This window comes from Aulonocara stuartgranti, assembly GCF_965226115.1.
Source record: "Aulonocara stuartgranti genome assembly, chromosome: 7".
Taxonomy (NCBI): Eukaryota; Metazoa; Chordata; class Actinopteri; order Cichliformes; family Cichlidae; genus Aulonocara; species Aulonocara stuartgranti.
Window position 1 is genome coordinate 50,569,192 of NC_138945.1, and position 18,812 is coordinate 50,588,003.

General features: G+C 39.4%; 2 long non-coding RNA genes across 2 annotated transcripts in view; both read left to right on the forward strand.

Annotated features, from left to right (window-relative positions):
- Positions 1-18,812, forward strand: part of LOC309711934 — a 185,005-nt gene that overhangs the window by 34,329 nt on the left and 131,864 nt on the right. The gene's annotated exons all lie outside the window — the stretch shown is intronic.
- Positions 9,572-12,555, forward strand: LOC309711721. The gene is made up of 4 exons (XR_014278078.1): positions 9,572-9,949; positions 10,860-11,002; positions 11,704-11,868; positions 11,946-12,555. It is a non-coding gene; the product is annotated as an uncharacterized lncRNA (long non-coding RNA).

Below are 18,812 nucleotides of genomic sequence, written 5' to 3' on the forward strand. Positions count from 1 at the left end.
ACAAAGAAGAGTCAAAGTCAACAAGAAAAGACACAAAAGCACATGGAGTCCAGCAGAATTTTAGTTGAGTTGTTGGGTATTACATGCTTTTAATTGAGAACTGATGCCATGGGGTGAATTAAAAATAAAACATTCAAATTGTAAACTAGAAACTATACTTATCAAGTAATAGGTCAAAAGTGCAGGTGGTGGAGTACCTGGGGTCTATCTGTGCACATGCATGAAAGTGGTGCAAATTCTGTCCATGCCAGATACAGTGTTTCTGTTTTCTTGTTTCTACTCTTTCACTGTGTTGATCTTTGTGAATTGCTTTTTGGCCTGGCTTTTGATTTTGAATAGAAAGATCTTGTGCATCCTCATTAGGATTGGAAAGGTTTTTTCCTGAGTCAGATTGGACCTTTGGTGCTAATGCAAATCAATAAACTCAATCACCTGCAGTTAGACTTTTTTGCATTATTCCAAAAGAAAAAAGAAAAAAAAAAGCTTTACTATCAGAATTATAAATGAGTTATAGGGTAAAAATGAACAACTGTACAGTTTTATTTAAAAAATTAAAAATTTTTGGAGTGTTTCTTGTTAACCCAAACCATTTTCTTTTTTAAATGCCTTTTTAATATTTGGAATCTGGTGAAGTGTGCCTTTTACAAAATCATAACTTTATTTTTGGCCAAGCTGTTAGAATAGGTTTTAAATTCAATTCAATTCAATTCAATGTTATCTATACAGCACCAAATCACAACAACAGTCCCCTCAAGGCGCTTTATATTGTAGGGAAGACCCTACAATAATACATACAGAGAAAACCCCAACAATCAGGGTTAGGGGTTAGGGTTAGGGTGCTCACCCTATGAGCAAGCACTTTGGCAACAGTGGGAAAGAAAAACTCCCTTTTAACAATAAGAAACCTCCAGAACCAGTACCAGGGAGGGCGGCAACCTGGCGCAATAAGTTGGGATGAGAAAAGGACGACGGGACAAAACATATGCTGTGGAAGAGAGCCAGAGATTAATAACAAGTAATGATGTGATGCATAGAGGACTAATAACACATAGTGAGTGAGAAAGGTCACTGAAGAAGAAACACTCAATGCATCATGGGAATCCCCCAGCAGCCTACTCCTATTGCAGCATAACTAAGGGAGGACTCATGGTTGTCAGATCCATCCCTAACTATATGATTTAGCAAAAAGGAAAAAAAAATTCTTGAGTAACAACGCCAACTGTTTGCTGTAAACAAGAAGGTTTGGCCTCTGGTGATTTCAAATTTTCTTTCTGATTGGTAATTTTACATGTGACTATAACTGAAAGTACAATCTGTTGCCTCCGTGGTGGATCTTGGTGTTGTTCCTACATCATCATCAATGCGAGATCAACATTTCAGCGGCTAATGCCACAACAAACAAACACGAGTAACCTAAATTTGGACAACAGCAAACTTAACTTGATAGTATATTTATTATATTTTATACATTAATAAAGAAAACATTGAAAATAAAATATCATTTGTTCAAGAAGAGAGTTTTATATAAGCAAGGGTTTTTTTTTCTCTTTTTGCCCACAGTTGCAAAGTTGATCCAACATTACGATGATGATGCAAGAACAACACCAACATGGGGATATCAGTTACACCTATGTGAACCTATGTGCCTGTACAGTTGTCTGACAACAACAACAAAAACAAAACAAAAACAGAAAATTAAATCAGAAAAGTTCTCATGTGAATACCTCCTACTGGCCATCAGAAAGAATGCTTAGTCAGAGTACTTCTCCACTTGCTATTTAGAGACAATTTCCATCTTTTGCATACAGGCAGTGACAAAATGAAGTGGGGGTACAGTACTTGTGCGTTGCATTGGTCTCATTTCTGCACTATGAGAGTATTTTTGTTTATAAACTAGTAAAATGAATACAAAGATTGTATAGGAATGTATTTATAAGCCAAATGGACCATTCCTAAATGAGTTAATGTCAAGAAATGAAGACACTTGCTATCTCTCAGGTTCAATCAAGCAAGAAGCAGAATTGTTGACTCATAAGGAGTAATATTCAGCACTTTCAAAACCTTAATGTTATTATAATCCTTATAACATTATTTTGGGCAGCACGGTGGCACGGTGGTTAGCACTGTTGCCGCACAGCAAGAAGGTCCTGAGTTCAATTCCCACATCAGGCCGGGGTCTTTCTGTGTGGAGTTTGCATGTTCTCCCCGTGTTTGCGTGGGTTCTCTCCGGGTACTCCGGCTTCCTCCCACCGTCCAAAGACATGCAGCTTGTGGGGATAGGTTAATTGGATAATCCAAATTGCCACTAGGTGTGAGTGTGAATGGTTGTCTGTCCCTGTGTGTTGGCCCTGCAACAGACTGGCGACCTGTCCAGGGTGTACCCCGCCTCTCGCCCCATGACAGCTGGGATAGGCTCCAGCGACCCTGAAAAGGATAAGCGGAAGCGAATGGATGGATAATATTATTTTGATAGCCAAAGAATCAACCGCATATATGAAACTTCAAACTGACTGTAGTCATGGGAAGTTTTGACATTGACTGGCCTATTCCAGGAAATTAACTTCTATCACAACTTTGTGAGTTTCACAAGAAGACCTGGTAGTATACATTTCTCACATCATTAGGTCATGTGGCCCAGCTTGCATTCTACAGTGATTCAGCAAGGTGTGTGATGCCAAGGAGGAGGAAAGCAAGTGCTCAGTCGTCATGACTGCGAGGAAATGAACCCACATAAGCAGTGTTTGTTTTTGAATCACAGGCACACTTGATGTAATGGCTAATTGCTTATCTGAAGAATCTAAAGTATGTGTGTTCCAAGTTTGAAAAGAATGTGGCAATCCATGTGGACTCAGTTACCTATATGAAGTTGCATGCTTTGCACGTCATAGAGGAAATTGCAAGATTATGCCTTAGGCCTGGCCAGTAGTAATTACTGAAGAAGTGGCCTATAATCTGTGGTTGTTCGGTGATGTGTGTCAGTATTACTGTGATTGTGAGGAGGCTGGGGTGGCATTGTTGCACATATTTTCGTACTCTTCTAAAAAGGTTGCTTGTTGCCCTCACATGTGTGTGATGTCAACGTTACACCTCACCTTTTTGTGTAAAAGCAAAACAAAACAATTGCTACTAATGAATGGAAAATAAAATGATGTGCCAATTACATATTTCTGAAATACCTGTTTATGTTTTCCAGGAGGGAAACTGCAGAAACAACATACATTGTGACTAATCTTATCCAGCATCTAATGGAAAAAGCATCACCTTAACTACACAAGCCAGTAAGTTAAAACACAATAAGGATTTTCATATCATCGCCTGAGGTGAAAAAGCTCCGTTTTAAAAGTCTTGCTTTTGATCTCACTGGATGCCATGTGTTTAATTAATTAGCAGTTTTTCTTGGATCCTTCTTTGTCTTTCTTTCCTCACCTTTCCCCTTGGCACCCATTTCCACATCACGATTAAAGTATCTTTGAAACTCTTATTGAATAAAAAGTTATATTTCCCAGCCAATCATAATCTTTGTGTCATTAAGGTTTGATTAAAGCCCTTCTTTGGCGGAGAGCACCTGCTCTACCTGCCATCAGCTCCTCATGTGGTTTGTGCAGCTGCTGCCTTGGCTGGCCGATTACTGATTTAGTTCCAAGCCCCGAAGCACTTTACCATCAACACTCAGAGATACCACATTAAGGTTGGTGACAAATGACCCCCGAGGTCATGTCAAATCATTGTACCACATCGTAACACCTCATAGCAACTCGTAACAGCTCACGGCAGCTTTAAACATATCGTACCAGTCATGGCTTTGATGCTTGCCAGCCTTATTAACCGCAAATGGAGTCTAAATGTTGGATGACTCTACTGATGTGCAATTCGGGATTCCCCAGGCAGAGATAAGGTCATTAGGGCAAACAGGTGGCATTACAGGAAAGAATGAAGCAATACAATTCTGTGATCTTGACATCTCTCTGATTTTGAGTTGTGAGCCCAAGCGCAATTGTTCTAAATACCAGCTGCAATGTAAGAAGAAGCTGCACACTTTACTTAGCCAATAAAACTAGAAGCAGTATCGCATACATCAAACATCAAACTATATTAACCCAATTATTTATTTATGTGCAGCATGTAATGCATTCTAAAAAGAAAAAAAAAAGGCCTACTTTCCTTCTCTGCATATTATTACGCATTAAAACAAAAAGGCCACAGTGCTCTTGCTATGGATGGGTGAGAAGGAGGAGAAAGGAGAGATGCAAGACGAGAGAGGAGAGTGTTTTGTTTGAAAAATGCTTGTACTTTCAAAAGACCTTTGTTAGCCTTCAGCTTGTCCTGTGTGTCCCTTTCCTTGGTGCTGATTTATGGCTTGTCTGTTGCTAGGGTACGGATGCACGCTGTGGATTCTTCATCACTCCGAATGGAGAAGATGTACTGCCAGAACCCGGTCCAGATTCGGATAACATGTGCAAAACCTGACCTCTAGTAACCGCTGCTTAACATGCCATTATAAGATGATACAAGCCTTAACCAGCATGGCATCAAAGTGAGCACAGATTAGATAAAGATCCTAGTTCAAACAATAGTCGGCTGGCAGTGGACTATATTATGAAACCAGAGTTTAGATCTGCTTGGTATGGCTACAGACTTCAGAAGCAGATTACTACTTCTACTGCTCTCTTACTACCTGTTCTCTAGCACACAGACTAATTATGTCTTAATGACTTAATGAGAGCTGTGGGTTTGACTCAGCAGGAAACAACGGTTCTGTTTTACATCCACTAGCATGCTCCTGCAGCATGACTCACCATGCTTGGCTCAGTTCTTAACTCCATGCACAGACCATTTACAGGTCCGCCTGCCTGTCTCATTGCCTTACTGGCACAGTGAGAGATCAAGAGGGTGGATGATTTAACAAAAAAGACAGAATTAAGGGTGAGATTAAGAGTAATTCTTAGTGAGATATGAATGGCAACAACAACTTTTGGCAGCAAGATTAAGTTATTATAGTTAGAATATTCCTTAACCCTATCTCAATTTTCTTTTCCCTGAGCTTCAACCTCTAACTTTAATTCCCTGTTTTTTTATAGAGTAATAAGATAAGATCATATTTATACAGAGCTAACTAAATTCTAATATAAAGCCAAGAGCTTTTTAATACACCTCTCCTTTTGATGTCACTTTTTCATTATACAAACTTTCTCTCAGCAGGCCAAAGGACAAAATGACTCATAAAAATGTACAGAATGGCATCACTATGATTTTATTAGTAAAATTAATTTATAGCCATGATCACCATATTTACAACAAAAGTCAACAAAATCTGGAAAAATATTACTATTGATAAATTCTTTATCTACACAAAGACCAATATAAAGATCTCTGCAATAACAATTTTTACTGCAAAACTAAAAATCCTACAGCATGTCAGCAAAACATCCTGTCAGTTCTTTTCCTGGTGGAAACAAGGCCCAGGTCAGGCAATGTTAAACCTTTAGGATTCTCTAATCCTTGCTTAATGCTGGTTCACTCTTCCACTTAAATGATTCTTAATGTTTGAAGCTAAGCTGACAGGATGGAGGTACTGACATTCAGCTGACAATCCAGCAATAAAAGGCTGCCAGCTCCAGTTTGTAATCCGTCTGAGAGCAGTTGTCTTATGCAAATTTGCAGACCACCCATTACCACTAAAAAGGATTAGAAACGCACGGCAATGATCCCATAGCCACTTTATTAATTTTTCCTCACGAGTTGATACATGAAAGACAAAATCAACTACATTTTACTGTATTTTTTCTTATTCAATAATCTCCCATCCAAAGAAAAAGATCTAATGCCGAACACTCATTGAGGTAAACACAGGCTCACTGTAACAATATAGATTTATCAACACATAATGTAAAGGACTGATGGGAGCTCCAGAATCTGGTGTTGTTGGAATTGTTTGCAGTCATGCGCATCCACTCTCAGTGCATGAAGAGGAGACACACCTGCAGTCACGCCATACTTTCCTGTCATCACATCCACTGGGACTCATTTACATGGACCAGTGCACGCTTCTTGCACTCCGTGACGCTGAATTAGTGCATCGTCAAAATCAACATGTTCCCGTAATCACAGGCTTTGTATACATTTGGTTCTCTTTTAGTATTCTGCTTGTGTGAGAATATGTCAAAATAAGCGCCTAAATGTAGCAGCTCTGTTTCCTACTGCTAAACATACTTTCTTTAACTTTAAATATACTATTTTCTATAATATAATATTATTTGATGTAGTGGTGTAAAGTGACTTTTAGAGGAAGACAACAAGATAATATAACCCCCCTACCCCCTTACTTATGAAAACACACCATTTTGTCTTGCCTGTCTTTTTTTCCTTTTTTTACTCTGACAACCTCCTGCAGCTTGTTGCACTCTTTCTGCACTCCTTTGTGGCTGAAGAAGTGTAACATTTGTTATTTCTGTTTACTATTTAAGTGGCTGAGGAATTATTTTTAGAACCATTCTATTACAAAAATGAACAATAAAACACTGAAAACAACTCGCTACATTATAAAACTGTATTAGTGGAAACATACATTATACATGAAGCTTCAAAAGAGAAATGAATTTATCTGCAGAAATGTGTTCCCATCAGTGTTATATGGATTATTATTGTGCTGCAGATTTTTAAGGCTAAGGTCATTTAGAGAAATTGTTTTACATTCTGTATATAATGTCACGAAAACCTAAAAATTATGTCAGCTTGATGTATACGATAGTGCAAAATGTTATGCTTATGTTATGTCTTGCACCCATTTCAGTCCCAGTGCCCTACAGTTTTCAGGTTGGGCTGTTTTCATGCAGATATGATGTGTAGTCATGTGAAAAAACAAAGGTTTTCACAGGACTCTGTGCTGTTTTATGAGGAACTAAGTAGACAATGCCACAATCTTTCCAGGAATGGTCTTCCCAAATTCCCAAGGTCAGACCATGCAGTGCTCAGAGAAACAGCAAAAAACCCAAGAGCTTCATCTCAGATTCTACAGGCCACAGCATATTAAATGTTGAAGTTCATAGCAGTATAATTAGAAAAAGACCGAACAAGTATAGCTTGTATGAAATGGTTGCCAGGAGAAAGTCTCTTCTCACTAAAAAGAACATGGCAGCATGGCTTAGGTTTGCAAAGTTGCATCTGAACAAACCACAAGACTTCTGGAATAATGGACTTCATTTACTAATAAGTGCATAGAAATGTTCTTACTCTGCATAAAATGAGTTTGCATGCAAAATCTCTGTCAGATTTTTGACACATGCGTGACGACACGAACTGAGAACTGGTGCCACTTGAGAAATGGGTCCAAATTCTCCAAAGGATCAAAATTATACATGTCTGAGTAGTAAATGGACTGGTTAGTACAAAGCACGTTTCTACTCAAACTAAGCGCTCAATACATGCCTCATTCTTCCATGCACTTTTTTCTGTGCCTAAGAATCTAACAATCGCGCTCCAATAGCAACTTGGGGATTAGTATCTTGCCCGAGGCATGCAGATTGGAGCAGCCAAGGATTGAACCAACAACCTTCCAATTAGTAGACAACCTGTGCTATCTGAGCTATCCTACTCTCCTGAGCTTATGAATTCCTTTGTCAATGCCTGCAGATACTGGCAATTCACACTGCAAATAAAAGGTGTTCAATATGCATGTTAGTGTTGTCAGGAAAATGGAGTCATAGAGGATAGGATAAAGCAGTCCAAAGCATTGCTTCATAAAGATAACAACAGTTTTAGTTGTAATGTCTGTAATTTGATTATTTCAGGTAGGGTTGAAAGATCAAGCTCAAATATCTTTCTACAGAGCATGGAATTCATTTCCAGGAGTGCCATATATTTGACGTTCTATGTATCACCACAATCATCACCAGTGCTGGTGCTGCTCTTTCTCAACCAAGCTGCTCATCTTTACAAATGCTTACTACACTTTTATTTGGCTAAGAACGCCAGAGTGAAAATGACTCCCATTCATGCTCTGGATGCTGAGGACTGTGTTGGTTGACATGCCTCTGCAATGTCACATGGAGGTCTGGCAGCACCTCTGGCGAGGTTCCCATCTTTAAAAAGCGGAGCCGTAGTGTGTGCTCCTACTACAGGGGGATCAGCCTACCTGATAAGGCCTATGCCAGGGTGCTGGAAAGTAAAGATTTTACATTAGTCAAACATCATGCTTTGGAGGAAGAATACCGTTTTCGTCCTGGTCGCAGAATGCTGGACCAACTTTGTATACTCTCAGGGATGTTTGAGTGTGCGTGGGAGTTTACCTATCCACCCTACATGTGTTTTCCGGACTTAGAGAAGACATTCATCTGCATCCCTCAGGGTATCCTGGTGGGGATATTTTGAGTGTATAGGTTTATCAGCAATGTCGTAAACCTAAACACTTCTGAGGCAGTAACTCAGACTTATTTCTAGTGGATGTTGTACTCCATCATGACAGCCTGCTATAGACAGAATTTCCAGGTGTACCTGAGTGGCAGAAGACTTCTGGCTTGGTGGCCTTAGAATCTTATCACTGCCTTTTGTGGTTCTTGTTGGCTCCAGTGCATGCCCTTCTGCATGCACTGGAGCTGTTTGCATGAGTACAAAGCGGCAAGAATGAAAATTAACACCTCCAAGTCTGACACCATGGTGCTCAATTGGAAAAGGTTAGTCTGCACTCTGGATCAGGGATGGGTTGCTAACGATTAACAAGTTGATCTACGTCCCTACCCTCAGCTATGGTGAGGTTTGGGTATTGACTGAAAAGAGATTGTGGCTAAAAGTAGCAGAAATTAGCTTTCTCCTAAGGGTTGCTGGCCTCTCCCTTAGAATAGGGTGAAAAGTGCAGTCATATGAAAGGGACCAAGAGTAGAGCCATTGCTTGAGGTGTATCAGGCATCTGACTGGGATGTCTTCTGGGTAGTTCCTGGGTGAGGTGTTCTTTGCCTGTCTTACTGGGATTAAGCCCTGTGACAGACTCAGGACATGCTGGAGAGATAACATCTCTTGGTTGGCGAGGGAATGCCTCAGTGTTAATAAGCTGGAGGTGGTACACTCAGAAAAATTATGGTTCTTAAATGGTTCTTCAGATGTCTTCATGGTTCTTTAAAGAACCATCATACGTCAAAGAACCTTTTTATTTTGTGGATGGTTCTTCAGCTATTACAAATGGTTCTTTAAAGAACAAAAGGTTCTTCATCCTTAGCAATCTAAGTTTGATGGTGTAAATGGCATAAATATTTATTCACTATAATGAGGCTGTGAATTATACTGTGTGTTTTCTTTGTGTGCATGTGTGTGCGAAGGGGGAGGGCGGGATACCTGGCAATTACCCTTTAAGAGAAGATGGTAGGAAGCTGAATATTCAAATAAAAGTTAGAAATATTTGCTAACAATAGACACAATACACACATTCAAATACTGTACTTTAGTTTTAAATTTTAATAAAGCATTACTATTTTCTACTCCAAGGCATTGCTTTTGAGATTATTATATATTTTTGAAAATATAGCATAATGATAATACTAGTTATTGTAAACTTTACAAACCACCCAGCAGTATGTAAAGTCAAATTATAAAATACAAGTAAATAACAATTGCAGAACAGAATGTCAGTGTAATGAACACACACTTCGTTTTGACAAAGCGCACTGCTTAGGTAAATGATCTGAGTAGTTGTTCATCACTGAGCAATTTGTTAATATGTGTTTCGAGCCAAATAAATGACAGGGAGAGAGAGAGTGACGTCAGAACACGTCATACTATAACCTCCCGGGAGCGGACGGAGGGGTCCGTCGTTGGGATGCGCATGCGCAGACAGAGTGTGCGAGCGGCGGGCCTTGACCTTTCGGGAAAAAAAACCTCACGGACGGTGACAGCGAAACGGATAACAGTCTTCAGTACCTGCTGGACTTTGAAGCTGTGGATTCTGGGACTGTTGGAAAAGGTAAAACATTTTCATTGAAACCTTATTACTGTTTTGTTTTTGTTACTCGTCATTGTAGCTTGCTGTTAATGTTGTGCTAACAGTAGCGATTAGCTAGATACGTTAGCCGTTGAGGTCAGCGCAATTTAGTATCCAACTGTTTTCCTAACAAAACCACTGTTATAATTAAGTGAAGCTGCTCCCAGCTAATTTGAACCTTTGGCTTCTAAAATATGTGGTTCAATTGCGTGCTGCGTACATAACCTAATGTCAGCTAGACCGAAATTAAAATTTAATATATTGTTAAAGTCACTAAAATGGCGCCTGAAGCCTGTTGTGGCGTGAGCTCTGTCTGCTCTAGAAACTCTGAAATTCTGTAGATCTGAGCCGTACATTAAATACTCACATGAACCTGTACTTTGAATTCTGTATGAGCTGTATAAAATGCAGCTATGCATAAGAGTTTTGAATGAATAATTCGATTAGATAACTCTTTATTGTCTAATCAAATTATATAGAAATGAATAGAAATGTGACATGAGAAGGTGTCTTTGACTGTTCCTGCATAACTTAGTTTCGGACTAGTTGACAAGTTATGCTCCGGTCATTTGATGTTTCCAAGATAGATGTTCTTTTGTAATATAGTTAATTTTTTTTTATATTTCATTTATCCACCATCATACATACAAGCTAAGAAGAGGTCGTTATACTAACAAGAGGTATCAACGCTGGGCCAAAGTTCAGCACATGGTTAAAGTTTGTAATCCAGCCAGGGTGTAAATATCACTCAGCAGCCAGAGCTGAAGCAGGTAGCATCAACAGATAAATCCACTCTACCCGGCTTAAATCACAAGAGCACCTCTGACCAAAAAGCTGTAGATTTTTCTTGTTTGCACAAATTAATCCAGATTCACATTAATTGTGTTCACAGCTCCAACAAAATGAGGAAGAGGAGGGGGAGAAACACAATTAGGTTGAATTACAATTGGATGGAAGGCGAGGACAAGGAGAAGGAAGCTTAGGATGAGGAGGAAGAGAAGCAGCAGGAGCATCTTTAGGGCTCCCTATGATGAGGTTTGTTTCATTAATATGGTCCTCTCACAAAGAAAGATGACTTGTTTTAGTTCACCTACTTCCTGTATTAAATAGTGATGTGCAAAATGTTGTGAAAAACCATGGAGCAGGTATGTATAGTGCATCTGCAGGTAAATGAACATCAAATCTCTAAGACAGACTGAAATCTGTATATTTGTCACCCTTATGATAAAACCCACATCAGCCATTGGTTTATGGACTTTGTATTTTGAAGCCTCAACATTTGCTTTATTGCTGTTGCTATGTTGGGACCATATTAGGATGAGGGATCAGAATCTGGAGTCATGCACACTATTGTTTCATTTAGTGTGTATTCATAAGATTCGTACAGCAGATCCAAGTTGTGCCTTGAAAACAGGAAAGTCGTCTGCATAGAGGAGAACTGTAATAGCAGGCTTTTACAAAGTGAGGCTTTGTGCACTCGTTTTACTTCTGTCACCCTGTTTTGATGCAGATTTCACTTGAAATCAGGCAAGAACTGGACTTATTTTTTATAATGTGTTCTTGTGAATTAATTGTGTATCGCATATGTTTGATTTGACTTTCTGCAAGACAACAGTTGTCCGCTGGCCAAAAAAGTTTTCCAAATACCTCCACGTGATCTAGCCTGGATTTAGAAAAGAATAGCACAAAAAATCTGCACCTCCTGCTTCAGATGAAATTTGTGTTTCTGTGTTCAGAGGCAGCGGTGAGAGGCGAGACCTCGGCTCATCCAGCTGGAGAGCCTGACCAGGACGAGTCGAACATTAACTCAGCTCTTCCAGGGCACCCTGCAGACTCGGCTGTTGGCAACAACGAGGGATGACGTGAACGCCAAACAGGAGTCCATCACAGGTCAACTGCAGGTATGCGAGTCAGACCTTCTGAGGAGGGTTTCACTTCTCTCTCTTCTTTATAATTGACTCTTTTCTCTCTCTTTCAGCTCCTTGTCTCAGAGTGGGAGGGGTTTGAAGCACAAAGGGAGGAACTTGTCGTTTGGTTGGCTGATATGGATGTCTGCCTGAGTGAGGTTGACCAGCTGACAGGAAACACCAGTGAAAAACTGAAACAACTGCAGGTGTGGGCTTGTTTTGATATGACATATATTTGATATGATACATACGTCAGAGACATTATCCTAAACTGAACTAACAAAGGACCATGAGTACAACATGAAATGTACATTACATAGCGTAATGCTAAAGTTCATTGATCATTTTAATCATAAACTTGTTGAAATATTTTTACTGAACATGCAAACATCTGCTGATGAAAATGTGTTGATTTATTGGTCTGTTATGAAGCTATTGCTATTTCTAATGTGTTTTATCACTTTCTGATGTTTTATTAATTAAACAATACATGTATTATTTGTTGTGTTATCTGTAGCTATAGTATTTATATATATTTATTTATAGTATAGCAAATATATTTAATTATTACTGTTTAAAACACTAATATGTGACATGTATTAGTAGTGATGTTGTGCTGAGGGTTAAAATGCCTTTTTGTCTTTTGGTAACTACAAAATGACAATAAACCATTAATATATGTCTATGCTGTGCTAGTATTTATTTTGCCCTACTCAAATTCAATTTATGATGCATTTTATTTTGAAAGATTTAAAATGGTTTTTTTAAAGAACCACTCAAAAAAGGTTCTTTAAAATGGTTTTTTTAAAGAACCACTCAAAAAAGGTCCTTCAAATGGTTCTTTTAAAGAACCATTTGAAGGACCTTTTTAAAAATGGTTCTTTAAAGAACCATTTTTAAAAAGGTTCTTTGAAAAACCATTAAAGGTGCCCCAAAGAACCATTTCTTGATGGTTCTTTGGGGCACCTTTAAAGGTTCTTCAATGAACCACTGAAAGAAATGGTTCTTCAAAGAACCATTGTTTGAAAGGTTCTTTGTGGCACCAAAAAAGGTTCTTCTATGGCATCAGTCTAAAGAACCACTTTTGGTTCCAGTTGGCACCTTTATTTTTCTGAGTGTAGGTGGAGGACTGTACCTTTCTGCTTACCTGCCTCCCTTGCAACCCAGCCATCGATAAGTGGAAGAAAATGGATGTATCGATTTGTTGATCTGTGAGACTGATAGTGAGTCTTACAGAGACTGCCTCAACTTACACTTATCATTAAAAATGGTAAATGGACTGGTACTTATATAGCTCTTTTCTACACTAACTGAGCACTCAGAATGATTTGTAGTACAAGCCTCATTCACTGAATTACACAGACAAGCACTTTTTTCCATGCCTAATGTTTGCACAGACACAGCAAATCAGGGTATCCTGTCCAAGGATACTTACAAATAGGCTGCAGTGGCTGGGGATGGAACCACTAACTGTCCGATTGGTAAATAACCTGCACTATCTTTTGGCTCATTAACCTTTTGATTATCATAACTGCATCTGATTAGAAATGCACAGAAAAGAAGAAAAGACACCAACTAGGAAGGATAAGAACGACAAACGCAACAACATTGTCATCCCCCATGTAGCCGGTGTATCAGAAAAACTCAGGAGAGTCTTCTCCAAGCACAACATCCCAGTATACTTCAGACCCAGCAACACACTCAGACAGAAACTGGTTCATCCCAAAGACAAAACTCCTAAACACAAACTTAAAAATGTGGTGTATGCGGTACATTGCAGCAAGGAATGCCCAGACCTCTACATCGGAGAGACCAAACAGCCACTTCACAAGCGCATGGCACGACATAGAAGAGCCACCTCCAGGGGACAAGACTCAGCGGCCCATCTGCATGTAAAGGACAAAGGTCACTCTTTCGAGGATGCCAATGTACATATTTTGGACAGAGAGGACAGATGGTTTGAAAGAGGAGTAAAAGAAGCCATTTACGTCCACTGTGAGCGACCATCTTTGAACAGAGGCGGTCGTTTATGACACCAACTGTCTGCCATCTATAATCCAGTTTTGCGATCCCTTCCCAGATGCCTTAATGCCCACTCACATCCTGGGCCATCTGACCTCAGGAAATCACATGATAGGGTGGGGCCAGGTTTCACAATGAACACACCCGAAACCTTGGCTGATTGTGACCTACACCCATTTTTACACCTTGGCTCATGTGATTGGGTAGAGGATCATCAGGGGGTCCATTGTCCCTCTCGGTGGGTTACTCCCACAGAGCTTAAATCTGGGACTCTCCACCATTATTTGACCCTAGAACTGAAGAAGCTTCTCGGATGAGAGGTGAAACGTCTTCAAGCTACTTAAGGAAGTCCAGATGCTTTTCTTTCCAAGCTCCTTAGACTACGATGAGCTTCACAGACATTAGAAATACACCTCTTTCTAAAGATGTAATAATGGTTAAAATCCAAACAACCCTATATAGACAGCCAAGGAGGGATATTTGTCCTTACAGGCTACACATGAAAATTATAAAATAGTTTTGCTCAAAAGAGACTTTGCCCAGAGTTTTACCCATGTTTAGTAGCAAGAAGGATAAAAAAAATTGTCTGTATTACTGATAGTAAATATACCTCTCTGACTGCAGTTAATCTCCTGCTTCCCGTATCTATTACAACTTGTTTAACATTTTCAACTCATAGATCATTTTAAGATCTTAGACATTAATGAGTATGGCCACACAGATCTCTTTGATATGCATCTTTGTTTAATAATTCTTCATTGTGACTGGAATATTCAGACCCTGTGAAAAATAGGGAGATCTAACAGGTTTTAGACATATAAGTATATTTTAAGTATATTTTCATCATGGTTAAAAAAGATAGTAGGTTTTGGGGTAACTGTGTGTTATAAGTGTGAGTGTGTAAAACAATTTTGGCTCAGTGGAAATGTGGTAATAAATAAGTGAATTAGGAGACATTTCCCCTGCAAAGTGATCTGAAGCCAATGGAGAATTTCAGTACAGCTAGTTCAGTTAAGGCTAAATATGTGGACGCTTAGCAGCATTGGCCAGACAGATGCAGGAGGTGTCCTTGTAATTTTGCTCTTAAATTTTTTGACTGGCAGACAGGGTTCATTCACAGAACACTGGGCTGCCCTTCCCCAAAATAGGGGAGGAAAGAAAGATTTGCACGCTATTTTATTCGTGTTTGTCTTTGCCTTGGCTTCTTGTGAGGTGCATTTTATGACGCCGGGTGAATTAATGTGTTTGTCGTGCCTGCGGTCGAGCCTGTGAGGTCAGCATGTATTCTGGATTTTGTTTTGAACACATGATTAGCAAATAAGCAAATGTTATGCTCTTGGCAAACAACAAAAAATATATTTTGCTTTCTGGGTAGGCAAATTTTATTTCAGGGGGAAAAAAAGATAGCTAATGGTTGAATTTCAGGAAATGAAACAACAAAAGACAATCTAACCACCTGCTCTTAATTTTACTGGAGAATGATCAAAACATGTTAGCTAATTAGGGACAGATGATCTTAATGTGCAATCTGTACTACAGTCTAAAATGGTCTTATGCACTTCTTTAAAGACCAGTGAACCTTTCAGCTATAACAACCGAGCATGTTGTGAATTAGTGCCAGCATGCCAAACTGAACCACAAGACAGTCCGGCGCTGACCTTTGAACTTGACTATATACCACCAGGTTGATGTTGGCACTCCATTTTCCTCTGTGCTGTGCTATGTCTGTGTATACGTGTGTGGGTGTTCATTCATCTTACTGTGGTTCGCTGTGAGGCTATTGGAGGCTGTCATGCAGACATGCATGGGAAAGGTTTGTCGCGGCCCGATGTGCATTTATTCATAGCAACACATGGTTAGCTCGGGTTTGTTTAGTTGCAGGACAAAGTTCAAGGGCCTGCAGCCAGCATTTAATTGGTAAACACAATCATGTTTTCAAAAACACATTTTATGGCTGTCACGGGGGCGGTAAGGAAAAAGAGACTGAAAGATATATATTTATTCGCACATTAGCTGTCACGGCATATTTTGCGCTTGCTATACAGTAAAAGTGCCAGAGGCTGTAAAGGAACTCGTAAATGATATTAACGGTGGATAAACAATTTTGATTAGTTACTCATGTTTAAATGAGCTTTTATATGGAATTGTACTCTGATTGTTGCTTTAAATCATGGTTTTAAAACCTTCAACCCAAGTCCACACACAGACACACGCATGCACGCATACTCACACATTGTTATCTGTATGGAAATACTGTCAACGCTTAGGAACAGTTTAGTTCAGCTCCTACCATGTGTTACTAAGTTTATCTAGATGTTGACCTTTTTTTAGAAGGGAACGTGGTCATGAGGAATTGGAAGGAACCGGGAGACACACTCTCACACACTCGCTCGCTACATGCTATATGCTAGATGATAGTCGCACTCGTGTAACACACACGCACACGAGCACTCCTTACTCTAACAGTCCTGAGGGATTAGTAATGGTTTCTTGGCAGTGAGCCAGGCTTCTAGCACCACTAGTCTTTGGGAACCCATATCGAGGGGATTTTCAGCTAACCTCACGGTGTTTTTCTTGCACTAAACTCATATGTTTTCATCCTGACAGCACATGTTAAAAGAAGAGTTATCATTGTAATCACGGCAAAACATAAATGAAGCTCAAATGAAAACCAAATGTTTGTCTAGAAGTGGTTATAAATTGCATGCGCTGTATTTGTGATTTGTGCATTCATGCTGCTTTTATAGCAATTTCACTAATGGTTTTATAGCCACCAGTCACCATGGCAGCACTGGAAGCCAAATGAAGTGCACGCTGGGAGGACTATAAGAGTGTGTTGAGTGTCTTCAGGATTAGGACCACAGGGCTATTTTTCATTTTGCTTTTGGGCCACCAAACAAGAGAGTAATGGGGAGCATTGCCTCTCCTAGAATCTAATCTCCCTTCAGCACTTGAGGCCATGCAGGAGAGTGGGAGGATAGCATGGGTCTGGGCGTGAGTCCGTGTGTCTATTTGTAAGAGAATGAGCAAGGACCAGATGATGCATGCTAACAAGTGCGGCCATGGAATATTAATCACAGTCCTTAGTTTCTCCAGTGCCTTGGCTGAGGACTGTATCAGCATTCATGACACGTCTACACTTGAACAGCAGCACACTAACCGCTACTTTAACTCATTTCATTAGTTTGTTTTTAAGGCGGTCCAAAAACAGTTCTTCTGGATTTGTTTCTCAAAGACAAATTTGTCATCAAGGATCTTGTTATCATATTTTTTGTCCATTATGACTATTGCTTAGTAGATAGACAATGAAACTTTAATCACACTCTATGTCTTCTTCTGACATATGGAACTGAGAATTAAGAGTATTCCCTGAAAACCCCTCTTTTGTCTAATCATTTCTTAATACATTTTAATGTGCGATAATGAATTACGCAGTGGGGAATACGTTTCATCACAGTGTTTTTCTGAAAATGCTGCAATGAAATGTGAGTAAAACTGACTTTATTTGAATTCAGATTCATTATTTTTATTTACACCAAAAATGTGGCACATATCTTAAATGATTTTTTCCCATTGAGATTTTATGTGTTTCCAAAGTGTTCCTTTAATTTTTTTTTTTTTTTTTTTTAGCAGTGTATGAATTTTAAATGTCTCACAATGCATCAAACCAGTAACATATAAATGTTGGTATTACACATTCTTTCTCATAATAATAAGGTTCATCAAAGCCATTTCTTTAGTGCTTTTATGTAAGAATATGAATACACTAAGAATATATCTGTGACAGACCCAGTTGTGTCATCAGAGCTGTTGTGTCACTGTTAAAAGCTGGTGGATGTCAGTGCTGACATTTCCTTAGGTATACAGTACAGAACAAACTTTGCCCAAGGAAGAAGACTTACAAAACTCAACTACTACTTTCCAGTGTGTGGTTCTTCCAGCCAGGTGGACTGAGTGGTTACCTGGTGCACAGTGCACAAAAACACACATGCGCATACACGAACATAGACATGCACTTCATGCTTAATGGTTTCTGTGGAAAGCTGCCAAACTCACTGAAGATCTTCCCCTCTACTCTTCTGTATTTCATCTATCCCTCCCACTTTCTTGGCCTTTTCACTCTCTTCTATCCCATCTCTCTCCATCCCTCTCTCTCTCCTTCTAAGAGCATATGCCCTTAAACCCTCCCTCCTTCCTCAACAATCTGCCACTAAGTTCCTTATGAATGACACAACCCAAGACAGAGAAAACAGACATACAAGATGTTTGTGAAATGACACTCTGTCGCAGTATATGTTTTGCCCAACACAGAACAAGCCTGGAGACAAAGTACCATATTATCATCCTTCCTGTTGCATAAAAGCACTTCAAGAGGATCTCCTTTTTATTTAGTTTCCCTTTTCTGATTTAAACACAGAGGTCATGAGTAAGGTTATTGCAACAGGCTTGCACAAAAAGCAATTGGGGGTTGGGTGCTGGTTGGGAATGTGGGAGATTTCTTTAAATTGATAAAAGTTGGTCTTGGGCCATTCTACCCATGCATCAGATGGATCAGTACTTTACTGTGCTACATTTTGTTTTTCTGCAAAGGCATGTTTTAAGATACAGAAGATAACATACTGACATGTGGTGGATGTGTGATTCAGCATACCAATACTGGCCTCCAGCAGCACAGATGAGCATTTAAAAATTAGTAGTATAATGTCAATATTTCCATTAGGCTTAGTGTCAGTGCAAACAGTTCTAGTGATTTAATGCTCTGCTAAGTGCTTTTCAAACATAACATAATTTTGAACCAGAGCAGAAGCAACTGCACACAATTATACACAGATTCCACAAGCAGATGTTGTAAAGAAACCTTAAATTAACCATGAATGAAAATGTCTGAATCATGAGATATTCTCATTCGCAATTTG